The sequence below is a fragment of the Rhagoletis pomonella genome, unplaced genomic scaffold, assembly GCF_013731165.1.
Source record: "Rhagoletis pomonella isolate Grant_MI unplaced genomic scaffold, Rhpom_1.0 Rhpom_scaffold_00005, whole genome shotgun sequence".
Taxonomy (NCBI): domain Eukaryota; kingdom Metazoa; phylum Arthropoda; class Insecta; order Diptera; family Tephritidae; genus Rhagoletis; species Rhagoletis pomonella.
In genome coordinates this window covers 49,921,491-49,933,556 of record NW_023458559.1, presented here as the reverse complement: position 1 = coordinate 49,933,556, position 12,066 = coordinate 49,921,491, and the positions used below count along the sequence as shown (strand labels likewise).

The window sequence follows — 12,066 nt, the reverse complement described above, 5'->3', positions numbered from 1 at the left end:
AAAAAAATTACGCAAAATTGATGCAAACTTTTAAGTCCAGCTCTCTATCAACACTACACCACACAAAACAATAACCACAAACAACAATAAAAAAAGAACAACAGCTAAAACAAAACTACATTGAATTTGCTCGAAACACATAAAAAACAAGACACTGTTCTATAGACGAAAACAACAAGAAAACTTATTAAATATGTACTGCTGTTAATTGATTTTTTGTATGTATACCGTACATATACGTATGTATGTACATTTAAATATTATTATATGTGTATTAGTATATATCGATGTGCTATCTATTAGATTTTTAGGAAGTAAAGCTTAGTTGGATGAGTTAAAGTTTGTTAAAATGCAATTAAAAAACTATATACATAAATATTCAAATATATTAAGCAATCTAAAGAAACAAAAATACCGTTATTTTAACCCTGTATATTATTAATGTATATACATTATATATAACAAATGATTATTCCAAGCAATCCAAGAATTTCTTAATTTTTCAAATTCTCTTAATATTCAAAAAAAAAATTGTCTGCCTTTCAACCTAATATGAAATAATTTTCTTTGTTTATTCCATCTCTAACTGCTTCTTTATTCACAAATAAAGTGCATCCCAATTTGCCACAGTCAAACTGCGTCACACCAAAACTAACGATCGTTCGGCTCCAATGATTTATCGGAGCATAAATAAGTAGACGTTAATGGTTTTTAGTTATTTAAGTATAAAAGAAAATACTTTATATAAACATACATTTAAAAAAATAAGTTGCATATATTTAATTACCGTTTATGCATTTGTATGCATTCTATATAAGCAGTGAAAATAATATATGTTTTATTAACTTTATAATTTCATTTCATTTTATTCGCCTGTATCTTACTACATAGTAAGTAATTATATATGTATTTACTTCAGAATAATATTTGTTACAGTGTATACTTGTATGTAAACGTTTATTATAAATAAAATATATGATTTTTTAAATAAATATACTAGACAAATACTTTTCAATTTACGGGGCCAAATTGCCAAATAGCAAAGAAAAAGTGTCATTATTTTTAATCGAAATAAGTTTAAAATTTTCCTGTGCCTTCTTCTTCTTCTTCTTTTTTGGCGCTGTAACCGCCTAAGCGATTTTGGCCGAGTTCAGCAAAGCACGCCAGTCCTCTGTGCCAACTGACGCCAATTGGAAACGCCAAGTGAAGCCAAGTCCTTCTCCACCTGATCTTTCCATCGCAGTGGGGGCCTCCCTCTTCCTCTGCTACCACCAGCGGGTTCCGAGTTGAATACTTTCAGAGCTGGAGCGTCGGTGTCCATTCGAACGACATGACCAAGCCAGCGGAGCCGCTGTATTTTAATTCGCTGCACTATGTCCTGTGCCACTTGAAGTAAAAAAAAGCCAAAAAGTGGCGGGTTTGAGCCAAATTGGCAGGCCTGGACACTTGTATGACTACCATGGCGTATGAGTATCTAATAGTAAATCGTACCAGGAATAAATGAATACGATGTAAAGTCAGTTCTATTGCACTGATAATAAAGCTTTTCGCTATAAGTGCAAGACATATCACACTATGTTGCTTGTATAAAGGTGAGCCGTTAATTAATCACCATCATCCCGAGTAATTAATCACTGAGCCTGGGAGTTAACCTCCCACCGTCGTATTCACGACACATTAAATTACAAACAGTTCTAGAACCACATTGTGGTAAGGCAATCGATAATCGAATCAATGTCTAAGTGAGAACCCCCGTGTGGGGTCTGCCACAATAACCTAACCTGAACTAGAACCACATAACTAACTATACATGAATATAAAAAATCTTAAACTTTCGAAAGAAATGAAATATCTGGAACTTATTCTGCACACCAAACGAGAGACCGTACCAAGTATGTATTTTATAATAAGTAATTAGCAAACAGTTTTAGTTTAACTAAAAAGAAGTGCCGTTTGTTTTAGTGGCTTTTTAGTTTTTAAGGCAATTAAAAAACAACTTTTGGGATTTAAATTATTTTTGGACCTGAAAGTTCCCAAAAAACCTGAAAAGTCCCGAAAAGATCTGAAAGATCTAGCAAAGTGCGAAAACATCCTCGAAAAGTTTGAAAAAACTGTCGCAACAATCTGAAATGTACCGAAAGGTTTCGAGAAATTCCGAATGTTCAAAATAAAAGCGCCTTTTTTAATTTTTTTAAGGAAAAATTTGGAAGTATTTAAAAAAACAAAGTCTTTTTCAAAATGGACTCTTTAGATGTACTTTTGCCTGAAAGTTTTCGCAAATTCCTTGAAAGTTGCAAGAAACTGAAATATCCGAAAAAAATCCAGATAAGTTAAAGAAAAACAACTAAGAAATATCCAAACAACAAAAAAAACAACTAAGAAATATCCAGAAAAGTGCCGAAAAACAGCCCAATAAAATCGAAAAAACATTAAAATACCATGGAAAATAAAACACTTATACACCAAAAAGCCGCTGTAAAAGTTTCAAAGAATTTTCAAAGTTTCTCAAAAAAATCCTGAAAAGTTAAACACGAATAGTTCTAAACTGTGCTGGAAAATCCCACAAAAATGCTAAAACTTTCGAGGTATTTCATTGTATTATCAAAAACATCAAAATTCTAAGCAAAAAAAAATCGAAATACCCAGAAAGTCCTAAAAAACCGAAAAACACTGACAGTTTTCAAAAGTACCCGAAAAATAAAACACCTATAATACTAAACAGCGCCGATAAAATCTAGAAAAGTATCGAAAAAAGGTAAAAAAAGCTGCAAAAAAAAAAAATCCCGAAAAGTAAAGCACGAAAAATTCTGAACTGTGCTGGAAAATTCCGAAAAAAATTTCAGAAAAAACGCCAAAATACTTCGAGGCATTATATTATCAAAACCTAAAAAACATAGGGCAGAAGAAAACACGAAAAAAACCGAAAAATCTTGAAAGAACCCGAAAAGTAAAACACTTATAGAACCAAAGTGCCTTTAGAACGGTCTCGAAAATTTTCAAAGGTTTCCAAAAAAATCCTTTAAAAAAATCGCATTATTTCGAGGCATTGAATTTATTATCCAAAACTATAAAATAAAGAGCAAAAATTAACAGTTATTTACTGGATGAGAATTTGTATTTTATTTTTGCTTCACAAAAATGGAAAAAGCAACGACAGTTTACAATGCGAACTTATCTGAAGTGTGAAAAATTCGCTTTATACGCCGGAGTTCCCTGCTTTAAAATTCAGTGAACTCGGTAAAGAAGTCTGATGATGAGATGCGGTAATCTTGAACGTCTATATTTTTCGATCGGGAAACTCGGTTTCTCTTTAGAAGACTTCCAATAACAATACCAATTGTATATGTAACTATTATTCAATATTAACTATTTTTTATAGGTCCCCCAAAAACACCCAAAAAAACATGCAATGGGGAGACCCATAAAAAATCGCTAGTATTCAAAAAGTGGTAAAATAAACGATTGGGTATTATTATTGGAAGTCTCCTGAAAACAAAAAGAGTTTTCCGATCGAAAAATATTGAGCTTCAGGAGTTCTATACCATTTCTACGAGTGCTTTTTCCCATATAAAATACTTGGAAAACTACATGGGCTTTCAGGCAGTTCTAAATACATATCATTTGTTTTAAATAAAAAAATACGGGTATAATTTTATCCATTTACGAAAGTGCTAAGGGGCGAGAGCTTAACATTTTAAACTTTTTTGTTGATCACCCTAATGAACATAGATATTTTTATAAGCTCAAATGAGTCATGAATTGTATATGAAAAACAAACGCAAATAAATATAATTTGGGTAAGTTTACATGCCTCAATAAAATGTTTTTCTTTTTTTCGTAAAATATCATTCGTTTGCACTTGTATACGATTCTGAACTTTCAAGGTTAGACAGTTATTAGAAGCACAAAAAAAAAATTATGTGACCTCAAAATGATATATCTGTCGAAGTGACTGCCGATGGTGGTAATGTGTGAAAAAAATAAATCAAACGAAGCTGGTATTTTATACATATTTAGTGCATTTAACTGCAAACACGTTAGAAAAAATAGCGAAAAAATACAAATTTGAAATAAAAATCGCGTGCCTATTTCATGCCCAATGCAGGGTGAAGGAAAAAATGCTGTCAAATTTTATACGAAGTATTTGGTGTGAATGCTTAAATACATATTTCAACATTCAAATAAGTGCTATATAGTGCTAATCGTTACTATAAGACACCCACGTATAGACAAGTTATGACTATTTTTTTCTATTGTTTAATTTTGACTATTTTCTTATAAAAACATAGTTCATTCTATAAAAAAAAACATATAAATCTATATTTCAAACTTTGTACAAAAATTAGCTAAAATCAAAATTTATGGGTATGCAGATTCTAATACTATGAAATGCAAGTTTTATGTTGGCAAATGATCGCGTTGATTTTTGGCAATTTTTTTCTGTGACGTTGCCACTCATTTTTTTCCATACGAAGTATGTTCAACAACTTTTTTTATATGGAGGAAAATGCACAAACCGTCAACAAAAAATTTGCCAAAAATCAGCGGCATTTTGTAGTTACTTTAAACGTTATACTGTTATACTGAAATTTAAGAGGCTAAAAAACTGCATACCCACAAATTTTCTAAAAAATCTAAATACAAAGTGTGAAAGTTTGATGAAATATTGCTGATTTTTTATATTTTGTATAAAGCTTGAAACTTTGAGTTATATGGCTTTTGCTGAAAAATGTATTATACTATTATACAAAAAAATAATTAAAATTTAATTGTTAAAAAATAAATAGTCAAAACTGGTCAATATGTGAGTGTCATATATTTATGATAAGCACTTATATACAAAGTAGATTATACATATCGATAAAAAAATTATATACCATATTCAAATTCTCTGCCTAATTCTACGTCATTTTCAAAAATATACACCTGAATGCACTGCATATGCAGCCTTTGATTGATGATAACTATTTCACATTGTATCCATGATTTAATAGCAATACACAGAAATTTATTGGGCCAACGCAACAAAAAATGAAAAAATAAATAAAAATAATGGATATATGAACAGAGGCGGATCCAGAGTGAAAATGGGGGGATTATAACTTTCAATATAATGTACCTCAATTATTTTTAATGCATATATGTATGTATGTACATTTGTGCGGGTCAATTCGTATGGGAGATTTTTTTCGACTACGTGAGTATAGCACAGAAAGATTCTGCTTGTAATTCTAAGCAAATTTGCCAAAAAGACCGTGGGTCTAAATTCAATTTGGAGTTTTCTAAATTGCGAAAATAGGTTTCTTAGTATTTTGCTATAGTTTCATAAAGTGCTAAAATGTATAAAAACATGATAACTCGTTCAATCTTTTCTGGAGCATTGTTGTTCTGAGCCAAAGTTCCATTCGACACAAAGAAGAGAAAGACCTTTGAGGGCTAGCATTCGTAGCTGGAAATTTTGAAAGTGTATGAAGTAGAGTATTAATAGTCCCAATGTGTGAGTGTCTCGATTTCAGATGGAATCTCTGTGCCGGATTCCATTTTCAGCTTCCATTACGGTTGCCAAAGCACTAGTCCCAGCCTCAATTTTGGTGATTGTTGTTCATTCCCTGCCACAAACTTACCAAAAAGTTCTACACATGAGATTACTGATATGTTCGATGGTATCTTTTGCTTCAAAGTGGATAATTAGCTTAGGTAACAGCAGCCTGAAGCTTAGTATCCAGCTCGTAAGGAAATGGTAAAGAAAAAAATGCCATTATTTCGACCCGCGATGTTTAAACCTGAGCTTCGTAAAGGCAGGGCAGCTGAGAAGACAGTGCTGAGATGATTGCACCTCATCGTCCTCCAGACAGTTGCGGCACATCGGGTGCGCAGCAATATGAAGCCGTACCGCATGAATTCCCATGGGGCAGTGCTCAGTCAGGACCCCAATCAAAACCGAGAGTTGTCGCTTAGTAAGCTGTAGAAGTTTCTAAGACCGGCCAAAAGGACCTTGCATTTTTACATGTCGATGCTTCCGCCCAGCGTTCGCTGAGCTGACTAAAAGCTCTTCTGTCCAGAAGCAGTCTCCAGGTTGTCATAGGTGCCCCAATAACTTCCCTTTCGCTGGTGATGGCTTCTAAAGTGCCCTGCCTGGCCATTTCATAGGCACAGCAGTTTCCGGCAATGTGGCTGTGCCCCCGAACCCAAAACAGTCTGATGTGGAAGTAATCAGAGGCAATACAGAGAGAGAGATCACGAAGTCCCAGACAAGTTTTGATCTTACCATAAGCGATCCCAGGGCTCTGATCGCCGCTTGGCTGTCAGCGTAGATATTTATCTCTCTAAACAGTATTCCACAAGTTCGCATCCAATCGGCTACTTCTTTAATGGCAGCTTACTTTGCCTTAGATACGCTACAGAAATCCGGTAGCCTAAATTTATTATCCAGAAGATATTCACTGGTCCGTTGCTCCAGAGACCACCCCCTCCCCATACGCCCATTTGATGGATGTGTGTAGAGAATATCACTCTCGCAGTCATCCTCGGTACACACCGATCGGTTACTATCGGTATAAAGTTGAATTTCCTTAAGATAGGCGAGTGCCCATACTCCGGAGAGAGAGTGAGAATCCAGAATGCTTCAGACTGATAGCAGAGCGGGCCGCAGCAGCTAGCGCTGGAGTAGAGCGAAGTACTCCACTAATACCAATTAGGGAGTGTGGAGCTTTCTAGTGAGTTCCACCAGACAATGGCTCCGTACAGCATATTTATTAGGTTTAATAACGGTTTCATACAGCTAGAAAATAAATAACATTGGGGGAGAGACCCCGTCTCTTTCCAATAGCACCTTTGCAGCAGTAAAGAGCACGCGATGTGTTCCTCACTCGCTGCTCGATATTTGGTCCCCACATTAGTTCTCTTTAAAAATCACTCGCAAGCTGGGCATCAGGCACCTTGTATCTCATGGTGAACAAGACAAGCACCGTCTCGCCAGGATTAATAGCAAGCCCGCGGCTTGCAGACCATTTTGTGACTAAAGTTAAGAAACTTACCTCTGACAATAAGTGCCACATCATCGGCATAGGCGATCGCCCGACAGCCTCTCCTTTCCAGTTCCTCCAGGTTGTCATTAATGACAATGACCCAGAGGAAAGGTGAGAGAACCTCCCCTTGGGGGGTGCCCTACTACTACCTTACACTGTAGAGAGACGCTCCCCCACTCAGCAACGCCAGTTCTGTCGCAGAGCATACATGGTTGGTCTCAACTCCCAGCGTGCTTAGGGCATTCATCATCGCCTCGGGTAACACGTTATTAAAGGCCCCCTAAATATCCGGAAATGCCCCACTGCCTTAACAACAGGGCGGATTCCACAGACCTGTCCTTCATAAAGGTGTGCTGAGAGAAGCCTTATCTCTTCCTAGGAATCCTGTTTCTTATATACAGGTCAATTAGTCGCTCCAACGTCTTAAGTAAGATGGAAGAGAGACTAATTGCCTGAAGTCCTTCGGGGATACGTGAGAGAATTTCCTGCTCTGGGGATAAACGCTACTCTCACTTAACTTCGGGCCAGTGGGACGTGTCCACCATCTATATAGCTCGCGTAGATAGGAGTCAGCCAACGGCAGGTTTTAAGCACGGTTCTCCTACTTAAACTTCTAACTTTTCAGCTAATTGTTTGGCATTTGCGAAAATCCTAAGGAAGTCATATTCTACATGGATTCTTTGATTGTTTAGTGTTGCAACCCAAAGTGTTGCGATGTATGATGCTATTGTATGGTCGTTAATTTCTTTCTCCAATCTCACACTGCTGCTTTAGTGATAAAATGTAACAATGGTAAAGAGCGCCAATAAGAAATTCTAAATTTCATCGTACGGCCCCCAGATTAGAAGCTTTTGTTGCCGTCAGTCTACTTTTATATTAATCCATTGAAACGTTTTCATTTTTAAAAGCTAACGGAATGTTAGTCTTTATGGTGTTTATGCTCGGTGGAAGTGACTTATAGGAAATCAGATAAAGAGCTCCATTTTTTCACGTTGATATTAATAACCTTTGGGGCCAACTTACCCCTAGTTCCCACCGTGGGTGCGCGCCTGTATATGAAAGGGTAAGTACTATACCATTACATAGATATTTATTAGGTGTGTAGGTATGTATATGTAAATGTACGTTAAATATTTTCAATGTGAGGACAAGTAGCTATTAAAATATTAGTTTGAACTTGAAGTTCAATCAGCTGTGATTGGAAAAACATACCTACATACATTTTTGCTATGGCATTATAATAAAGTTCGTGCAAAAAAAAAATCCAACTAAAACTATCATAAGGTGTTAAGTACATTTAAATTTGTTCCAAATTCTCGCAAAATCGCTAACGGTTGCATGCAACGTTTCGCATATAACAGTTAACTATGACAAGTGCAGCTATCAAATACAAATATCTAAGCTCACTCAGATATGTTTACATATGTATAAATATGCATACATACATATGTAGTAAATGCATTACATTTATTGGCTGGCAGAGAATCTAAATGGAAATCCTGCTGTCAACTGCATTTTCCTACAACCGGCGGCCTGCCACCAACTATATCAACTATAACTGCGAAGTAACTCGTGCCACTCTAACCAAAAATGCATGAGCAAGCCTGCATACAAACATACATAGTATGCAAGTACCCCGCAAACATATTCTGAGCGTTCAGAATATATGAGTCCGAAAGGTGTCCTAGGTAGGTAAGAAATATGAGTTTCAAAAACAAAATTTTTTATTATATGATTATATTTTTCTTATATGAATCTTTTAGGATTCATATATGAGCCAAGTTATGAGCCAGCACCTTGTGCCAATATAAAAACAATAAAGATTTGAAATTTATATCTAAACTTGTTTATACAGAAATTGAAAATAATTAGAAAACAAAAAATGAACAAAATTTAGCTTCAGCTGCTGCTATTGAATGCATGTTGGAATGTGTATATGCATGTAAGTATGTATGTATGTTATTTGCAAGGACTTTTTGAGGAATGCCTTTGCAAATATAGTGAGTTGAATAAGACTCAAAGAGCAACCTAAAATAAGAGTCCGAATGTAGCAATTTATGAGGCCGATAAGGGTCTCAAAAAGAGTCATATATGAGGCCAAAACTTGTTTTAAAAGAGTCCAAAATGAGCCGTATATGAGGCCAATAAGAGTCCAATATGACTCATATTGAGGCTCATTTGATGTATGAATTTAAGCTCATATAAGTCGACATTCGTAGGAAGGGAAACACACTCATATCGGACTCTTAAATGAGCTCATTCTGAGCGTAATTGCTCCGAAATAGGACTCCTTAAAGACTCATTTATGACTCCAAATGTTTGCTGGGTAAGTACTTAAATACTTTAACAGTAGGTGTGAAGTAAATTTCAATTTCACTTAAATTTTGAATGACTGGCAGGCAACAGCAGGCAGCCGCCATGCGGTACGGCAAAAGTTTTAGGCCAAGTGTGAACGTTGATATTTATGAAAAATAGAATGATGAATAAAAAATATCAAATTCCTAGCTACTTTAATATTTTGCATAACGGAAAAGACACACCCACATTGTGTTAAATACATACATATGTATGAGTGTGGATGCACCTTACTGGCCTAGGCCTTAAAGCACTTGTACTGGTATTTGTGTGTTAAAATGTAGTTTCGTGCAAATGTGTTTGGCTGTCCTTTAATGCAAGTCCTTAAGTGTGCACTTGTGCTCATGGCATTTGAAATTAAAATTTATTGAATAGTGCGCGTAATATAATGGAAAACGGATACTTTTTTGTCAGTTTGCCACTTTAGTAGCGTGAAATTTGTGAATTTCAAAAATCATTTTGCTCTGAGCAGCGAAACGGTGTAAACGTCTACTTTCGTGTAGTGGGAAAAAACTAATAAATTATAAATATTTAGTTGAAAGTAGTTTTGTAGTTAGCTAAAAAGTTCACAAAATAGAGTAGATAAAGTTATAGTAACTGAAATAGTACAAAAACTAAATAGTCAAAATTATAAACGACTTGGAGAAAAAAAAATCGAAATTATGAGCGCACGTTTTATAACCGAAGGTGGAACGCCTATAACGCCAGAGCTTGCAGCGGTAAAATAAAAAAATAAAAACATAACGCTGCTTGAATAATTAGTAAAAAATTTTGGTTAATAAAATGATAGAAATAAACTTTTTTTGAAAACACAAACTTTTACTATTATTGTTATTATTATTGTTTTTTTTTTTGAAAATATATGTGTACATATATTATTGTCACAAAAATTTAATTCATCTATGGTATATAATAAAGAAAAATAACAATTGGGTATTAAAAAATTAAATAAAGTTACAACCAAATTAATGATGAAAAATTAAATAACTGAAGCTAAAAAAAAAATTTATAACTAACAATTTGATTGAGCTTAAGGCCGTTTTAAACGAAAAAATATTTTAGAAGAACAACAATAATTTACAAAGGCGGAAGTTATAGCTGCTTTTTCGGAGATCACCACATCACCACATGAAATTCCAGAGAACGTGATGTAGAAGTCTGATGTTTTTCCACAACATTTTTTTCATTTAAAAGCGGCCTCAAGCTCAATAATTTGTTGAATATAATTGCTAAAAAAGGCCATAAAATAGCAAACAAAAACAATAAAAAATTATTTTAGAAAGTTGTTGATTTAATATTTAAAATCGTGCTAAATCTTTGAAAATAAGAATTAGTGCCAGGAAAATTTCATTTACTTATAAGAAGTTTAAGCTTCGAAAAAAAATATAAATTATACATAGATTCGGTCCAGCACTAAATTATTGGAGAATTTTATACAATTAGGGCATTCCCAAGACGTGCTAACCGTCGTGAAATATTAAGCTTTACACTTTTTATGTACAATAACAATTAAAATGGTTTTAGGGGGTGCTAATTATATATTTTTTATCAGTTTAAAAAACCTGGGTGCAGTAAGATATCCTCTAAAGTATCGCAGGAATAACCCGTTGATTTTTTTAAATTTTTTTGCTAACAACGTCACGCAGTTTCATACTTATAAAAAATAAAATTCGATCATGTGTATTTCGTATCGAAAAAAAGAGTGATACCGTTAATACATAAAACTACCAAAAAATCACCGTTAATTTTGAGCACTTCAAAATTGCGTTTTATTATACTAGAATTAATTTAGATATAAAATTGAATTCACCAAAAATTATGAATGAAAAGTATGATATTTTGATAAAATTTTGTAAATTTATACCTTTTAATTTAAAGTTTGAAACTTTGATTTAAATGGTTTTGTTATAAAATGAGCAATATTTTTTATAAAAGAATAATAAAAATTTAATTGTAAAAAAAAAATGCCCGCAACTTATCAGCATGTGCTTGTCTTATAGTTATGATAACACTAATAGGTACAATTTAAGTTTGAGAATGTGCTTTCCGCGACCCTAATAGCAGGTTTTTCTGCTATCCCACTGGCAACTGGAAATCGTTACCGTCAATTTAATACCCCAATAATTAAAAGTTGTAAATCAAAAATCAATTATCTGCGGGACAAAATTCGCCGGGGCCGCTATTTATAAATAAATGACCACAAAATATATAGAAAACGTAAAAACATATGAATAAACAACAAAACTTGGAAATTCTAATAGGTATTTGGATTTTTTCCAGAACTCTGTGAAAATGAATATTGGACCAAAAAATTAAACAAAAAAGTAAAACAGATAAGGGTTTAAAAGAAATTAAGAAATATTTGACCAGATAAATATTTCCATAACACTGAAAATAAACAACGAGGTTACACACATTGCAAATAAAGAAAAATAAATATTATACCCAAAAAAAGTTAAAACAAATACTGGATACAATTCTGGTAAAAAAATTCTATAAAAATACAATCAAGTAAAGACAATCAATCATACTTTATCCAAATAAATAAAATAAAAACTAAGATAAATAAATTGGCAATCGCGCGAACTGAGAATCGGACTTGAATGCTGCAGAATTGCAGTACGCAATTCTGCTTACTTGATGGCCATTTCGGCCAGTGTTGTCATCGAAAATTCCCCGGACC

At 33.9% G+C, this 12,066-nt stretch overlaps 1 protein-coding gene across 4 annotated transcripts in view; it reads right to left on the bottom strand.

Moving 5' to 3' along the window:
- LOC118739122 (sodium-dependent phosphate transporter 1-A-like) overlaps positions 1 to 12,066 on the bottom strand; it is a 441,416-nt gene that overhangs the window by 185,995 nt on the left and 243,355 nt on the right. The window lies entirely within an intron of this gene.